This window comes from Culex pipiens, chromosome 2 (assembly GCF_016801865.2).
Source record: "Culex pipiens pallens isolate TS chromosome 2, TS_CPP_V2, whole genome shotgun sequence".
Lineage (NCBI taxonomy): Eukaryota > Metazoa > Arthropoda > Insecta > Diptera > Culicidae > Culex > Culex pipiens.
In genome coordinates, this window is record NC_068938.1 from 138,852,926 (window position 1) to 138,860,275 (window position 7,350).

Here is a 7,350-nt window from a genome sequence, read left to right on the forward strand (position 1 = left end):
CTCCCCGGGGATCAAGTCTCCCCACTCTCCCCTACATATTTAAACTCTAAACGTAAAACGAATTTCACAAAAATCATATTTCCTCGAAAATAAAAAATAAAAATTAAAGATATAAATAATTTTATCATAGTCATTTTTTTTCAATAAGGCCGTTACAAATTTTTTTTTAGTGTTTGTGCCCCCCCCCTCCTTTCAAAATTGGTCTGAAAAATTAGGGGGCAAAAAAATATTTTTCCAAAAAACTTCAAAATTTCCATGAAAATAGAAGTCTTATTAACAAAAAACTATCTAAAATGCATTTTTCTGCATTGATAATCATATTTAGCATGTTTGGGCACGAAATTCCAATGTACAGCACCGCAAAAAATATATTTTTCGCAAAAAATAAAATTTTCGTCATTACTTAGATATTTTGGAAACTAATGATGGCAAAACAACTGGACAGGTGTATAATGCATTTTAAAACACTTTTTTCATTAAAATGTTGAAACCATGGCTCGTAATTTAAATTTTTATACTTTTTTATTTTTTTGCCCCCCCCCCCCCTTTCTCGACTTTGGTCAGAGTCGAGGGACATGAACTTCAAAAAATATTTGAATGAATTTTATTTCAATAAGGTTCAATAAACAGTGCTATTTAAATAAAAGTTGTGTTCAAAATTGTTGTTTTAAACTCCGTCACGTTGGTACTTGAATTGGTTGGTTGGTAATTTAAATCCTAGAGCAATTCTCTGCCAAAACCGGAAATGGATTTTATTTGTATTTTTTATTTGGCTCAAACTTTGTGAGGGCCTTCCCTATGACCAAAGAAGCTATTTTGTGTCATTGGTTCACCCATACAAGTATCCATACAAAAATGGTACGTAAATATTCAAAAATCTGTAACTTTAGAGTGAATTTTATGATCAATTTGATGTGTTCCGCAAAGTTATAGGTATCGTTGAGGACTACTAAGAAAAAAAAATAAGTAATAAATAAGTTTTTTATTAACTTTTTTGTGCACAAAAACTCAATTCCCAAAATACGTATTTTTTTATTTTAGAGATTTTTTGATTTTTAGAAAAGTATGGTCAAAAAATCTGCCGCCGAGTTATGGTTTTTTGAAAAAAAGTGATTTTTTGAAAAAAATAAATAAATTTCAGTTTGACCTAATTTTTTATGTCAAATTAAATTTGCAATCGAAAAGTATTCTATACATATTTTTCATTAAAGGCTCCGTTTCCAAGATATAGGCACAGAAAGTTTGATTTCAGCGAAATATTTGCAGTTTTTCGGTTTTTAAAAATAGTGACTGTGAGTGACAATTGCTAAAAATTTTTTTTTGAGTAGTTCAGAAAATTTGCTATGAAATTGTCTAAGAGACATTGAAGATTGGACCTCTGGTTGCTGAGATACAGCGGCTTAAAGAAAAGAAAACTGGAAAATTGAAGTTTTCTAACTCTCACCCAAACAACCCACCATTTTCTATTGGTCCGATTTTTAATGGTAAAACATAAAACATTCGTGAAATTTTCCGATCTTTTCGAAAACAATATTTAAAAAATGTTATCAAGACTAACATTTCAAACGGGCGTAATATTGAATGTTTGGCCCGTTTAAAATGTTAGTCTTGATTAAAAAAATCTAAATATTGTTTCCAAAAAGATCGGAAATTTTTACAAATGTTTCATGTTTTAACATTGAAAATCTGACCATTAGTTGCTGAGATTTCGACATTAGAAAATGGTGGGTTGTTTGGGTGAGACTTATAAAACTTAAATTTTCCTGTTTCTTTTTCTTTAAGCCGCTGTATGTCAGCAACCAGAGCTCCAATCTTCAATGTTTCTTGGACAATGTTACAGCTAATTTTCTAATTTTTTTTTTTTTTTAAAAAGGTGGTTTGCATGTATACTAGGGTGACAATAAAAAATCGACATTAGGAATAAACAGAAAAAATCAATTCCCGAAATCGTGAATTTTGCTCATGGTTTTAAGAACCACGAAGGAATTTATTCATGAGTATGGTGCAAATAAGTAACTGTACCAATTTTGAGCCAAATCGGTTAAGGTTTAGGGGACGCTATTGATCGTTGAAGTTAGTTTGGGAAAATTCCCCAAAATGTATGAGGAAAACATGCTTCAGAATTAAGCCGGCGGGTGGCGCAGGTCACGCCCAAAATTGTCCAAGTGTGAGATTCTTGTAGGAAATTCAATTGCCTGCAACTTCGTCGATGGGTGAAAACGCTCCGATTCCGATGAAAAGCACATTATTATAACCAACAATTTCCCAAACATCTACCCTTGGCAACAAAATGAATACCATCGTCCAAAATTCGCGTCAGCAAATCCGAACGATCCAATCTCGATGATTAGTTCCTGGATATGAACTGATGATGTTGTTCTCACACGAATAAAAATCAAACAATAAAACACCCTGAGCGTGACATTGTTGCCCTAGTTATTTAATTTGATGACTCAACATGGCCAGTTAGCAATAGTAGAGCAGGAAGGACATCCCGCCATCATCATCGCGCTGCGTGGCGCGGCCAGTAACCAGTAACGAGAATGGCAGTAAAATTTTGATGTCCCTCTGCCGGCTGACTCCCAGCGAAAATTTTACAAGGCTACTCAACCCGGCCAGTTCCAGTTAGTAGAAAATAACTTGTAATAATAATAATGATGGACAGCTCGGTTCCTTCTGCGCAGATTATTATCGCCTGGCAACTTGGAACAGCATTTCGTGACAGCAGTAATATTGTTTTTAACTGCCCTGATTATAAGTATCAAATTGGCTCCAGTAAAGGGTTATTCCGATGGGCACTTTCCGTTGGTTGGTTTGGCCTGGTTTAACGATGCGCTTCGGATTTTAATTTGTTTGTAATTGGCCCATTTGGCTACTGTGCCACGTGTGAGGTGGAACTTTGTGCGCGGGATGAGCAAGTTGGCTAGCTGACAATGTAATTAGCGGAAATGGTAATCCAATGAATTTTCAGTTCAAAATGATGAAAATTTCACCGGTTCTTGATGATGTGTACACATTCTTTTGACAACATCTGTCAGCATTTTTTATCGTGTCCGTAAAAGCTTAAAAAAGAACTTTCAATAAACTTTTTGATATTTTCAATAAAAAGCTGTTAACATAATTCAAATGCTTCCTATTTGTATTTGGGTTGAATTACTCATGAAAGTTGATCTCTCATTGCCTTCTCAGGCTCAAATATTTCACACAGTCATGGAACTGCTCCCTAATTGCTTTATATCGCTTTAATTTGTAGTCACAATGTTGGACACTACGATCTATGTATCTGCTGCCGTACAGATGCATCGTCCATCAGCAGGGATGGTATTTTCTCGTTTCCTCGCCGATGGCGAGGGCTTTTAGATATCTTCCCTCGCTCAAATCATCAAATTTTCGGCGTTCTCCCAAAACTGCATCAAGAGAGCGAAGCGAAAACGACGCCGATGAAATAGCGAGCAACGAACAAACCGATGCGTAAGACGGAAAAAAATCTCTCACACAGCCAGTCCCCTCGCTCAAAAAGCAAGAGAAAGAGCAATCGTGAAATTCTCTCGCCCGTAAGCCCTGTAGAAATGAGTTCATTTGTGTGCGTGAGCTCTAGTGTATGTATACAGCAATTTCGTGTGCGTGTCTCTCCGGTTGGAACGATAGTTCCATCGGAGCCAGCGATAGTGTATTTCTCATCGATGTGATGGGCTTTCGGTATTCGCGATAGCAAGCCGACCATCACTCGGCTGCGAAAGAGAAGAGAAATTTTAAGAGACGAGGAACGCACCGAAATATGCATCAATGATAGTGCGATGGTGATGCTTTACCTACCCTGCCCATCAGTTCCACTTTGGAGGCACGCAACGTCATCCATGACCTAGCCATTACAGCCAAGTATGGGGTTCACGAGGAAACCTGCTGCTACCTTAATGCTGGCTGCTTCGCTGCTACTCTATTCCAGAAATAGCCACCCCCTGCGTGACTCCAGGGAAGGGGACTAAATTTCACTTCGAAACTTTATCGCCGACGCCGCCGCCGTGCCCAGCGCGATTTTAATCGACTTTTGAATTGTAGAAAAACATGCCATCACTTCAAAAACCCATTTCCAACCAACAGGGCACACCTTAAGCTTTTTAGGTTCGGGAGGGTCAACGGGGGAGGAGGAAAGGTTTTATCAATCCGATCTAGACGATCATGCTCATTTGATGGTTTCATTTACGTTTGCCGCGACCCTGACTGAAAAGTCCGTCGGACGTCCGTCGTTTGTCGTCCGTGCAACCGTACGACGTCGCACGACAATGTCGTGCGACTTTCGCACGAATGTCATACGTTTTTGCACCAAAATGTCGTATTTGTCGTGCGATCGATCATCGAAATTGTTCGACATTGTCGTACGACATTCGACCGACGTCGCACGGTTTTGTTATTTAGGTTGTCGTGCCTTTGTCGTGTGCTGTTTTTTAGGTTATGTTGCAGTAAAAATAAAAGAAAAAATATTTTAAATTATTTTTAGATATATTTTTTCTGTTAATTAATCTTTTTCACTCGATTTCACAAACATTCATTAATTTTTCTTGTTGTGTGTCGCGATCTTCACGTGGTTTTTGGCGTTGTCTTCCGATTGGCCTTTCAGCTCATCTCGTCGCTTCGGCATCTTGGCCGGACTTTGTCAGCCATCTTTTGGAGTCGACACCAGCGTGTAGATACGGCACTGGAGCGGCGCTTCTATTTAATTCTCACAGATTGATGGCCTACGGGACAACGTTGGTATACGCACTTCCAGTGCAGGTGTTTTTGCGATCGTTACAGCTTCCGTTCCGTGGGACAATACGGAAACGCTGGGTTGTCAGCAGGATTCGATTGGAATATTTTTGGTTACCTGAAAAAAGATTACGTCATTTGGCTAAATCATTCAAAAACATAACTAAAAATGTAAAATTTAACTTTCAATGTAAAATAAAAAAAATTTGGTCAATTTAAACTTGTAAATTTTTAGGAAAAAAATAGGAAAAAAAACAACAACAAAATTCAAACATTTTTAATTTCAGATAAATCAACATCAACGCATGTTAATTTTTTATCAAAAATTTGTATGGAGAATTTTGTTTCTTGGGACTCTGAAGTCCTTGCTAAAAAAGCAATGAACTTTAAAGTTTTTAAGCAATTATGAAATGTTTTAATGTTAGAATCGTTAAAATTTAAAATATCTGAATAATTTTAAAATAAAAATAAAATCTTTGATATTTTTAAAAAAAGTTTTGAGAATATCAAGAATTTTGAGAATAATACAATTTGAAAATATAAGAGTATGTGATTTATAGAAATTTTTGAATTTATGATTTTATAATTTTATAATTTTATAATTTTATAATTTTATAATTTTATAATTTTATAATTTTATAATTTTATAATTTTCTAATTTTCTAATTTTATAATTTTATAATTTTATAATTTTATAATTTTATAATTTTCTAATTTTATAATTTTATAATTTTATAATTTTATAATTTTATAATTTTATAATTTTATAATTTTATAATTTTATAATTTTATAATTTTATAATTTTATAATTTTATAATTTTATAATTTTATAATTTTATAATTTTATAATTTTATAATTTTATAATTTTATAATTTTATAATTTTATAATTTTATAATTTTATAATTTTATAATTTTATAATTTTATAATTTTATAATTTTATAATTTTATAATTTTATAATTTTATAATTTTATAATTTTATAATTTTATAATTTTATAATTTTATAATTTTATAATTTTATAATTTTATAATTTTATAATTTTATAATTTTATAATTTTATAATTTTATAATTTTATAATTTTATAATTTTATAATTTTATAATATATATGTCTTGTTTTCAAAGTCAAACTAAAAAGTGACAAACTGTTGGTGTCAAACCATCGGGGTTTGAGTGTATATTTTTAATTTTTATCATATTTTTGAACGAAACCATACCATTTAATTGTATTATTTTATATTTATTTGAATCTTAGAAAATTTGAATTGTGGAATTGAAAAGAATCAGAATTGAAAAAATAGAATATTATTGTTTAGAATTTGTGATGGTTTCAGGTTTTAAATTGTCCAGTCCCCACCCCCAGCCCTTTCCCCCTCACACTTTCATCGTCCTCATTTATTTTTCGTCGTCCAAATGGGAAGGGAAACACTACGATGCACACCTCCTCTATCGTTTCAAAAACACAACTCACCGTATAAAAACCATGCACCGCCACATCCCGCGGAAAGTTAAACACCAATCCGCTTCCTCGATCACAGACCGGGTGCTCCCCTTCCCGTCTTCCGGCATGGCCCGCCGGAGCAACGATGTGACCCGTTCTCCTCCTCCTCCACCACGAAGGCCGAAATCAGAAAATCTGGAATATAAATATTGCTGTGATAAAGCCGCTCGCAAAAAAAGCAACACAACTTACCAATCAACCGGCAAAAATCCACACGAACTTTTCAACAACGTAAACTGGTTCGATTCGGTTCAAAGTTTCTCTGATTTGATCAAGTCCAAACAAGACCAACTGAAGAGAACTGTCAAACTGCGTCGACGAAAATCGTGACGTCAAATTGAAGGAAAATCGATGGAAAAAACAATGTCGGGCATGTCGAGTGTTTGTCGTCCGTTTGTCGTCCTTTCGACCAATCGATATCGAAACGGTAAAATCAAAACCGCGCGACAGCTCGCACGACGTGCGACATTTTTCAAACAGGGGAGGAGCGCGGCGTGAGCTTCCAAAATTTCGGTAATTATCCACCCAGTCCTGTCCTCTGTGGATGAGTGGGCGCGAACGTGGACCCCCCTCTCGTAACTAAGTGATGCAAAATGTAGGGCTGCCAGAAGACATCCAGAACATTGGCATTGTTCGAATTTTAAATGATTTACTGCCCATGTTCGCATAAATGTCCCATATGCAAAAACAGCAAGTTGAGTTTGCCCCACACATAAGGCTACGTGTTAGGTTTTCGCAAAAAACTGGATTTACTCCTGATTTCTAGAACAAAGTACTGGATGTTACAGGCTTTTCTGAAAGATCTCAAGATTTTGAACCAAACTGCATCATTAACTCAAAAGTGATGGAAATGCATATGGGACATTTATGCGATCATGAGCAGTTTAGTTGTGTATAATTTTTCACTTATGTATATCAAATTGTTTAAAGTGCTCTATACTTATGAATGTCATATCTATAAATGTATCGAATTATGCATCTTTTGTTTCTTCAAAGGGATCGGAACGAATGGCTCATCTTTTAGGTCTTTTGATAACTCATGCAAAACAAAGCAAAAGGGCCGTTGTGGGTTTGTAAACAAAGAGTGTATCCCTTTCATG

General features: G+C 34.8%; 1 long non-coding RNA gene across 1 annotated transcript; it reads right to left on the minus strand.

Annotated features, from left to right (window-relative positions):
* Positions 1-4,221: 4,221 nt before the first annotated feature.
* LOC128093016 (uncharacterized) lies at positions 4,222-6,727 on the minus strand. The gene is made up of 3 exons (XR_008212177.1): positions 6,443-6,727; positions 6,221-6,385; positions 4,222-4,864 (listed from the first exon to the last, which is right to left on the minus strand). It is a non-coding gene; the product is annotated as an uncharacterized LOC128093016 (long non-coding RNA).
* Positions 6,728-7,350: the final 623 nt, after the last annotated feature.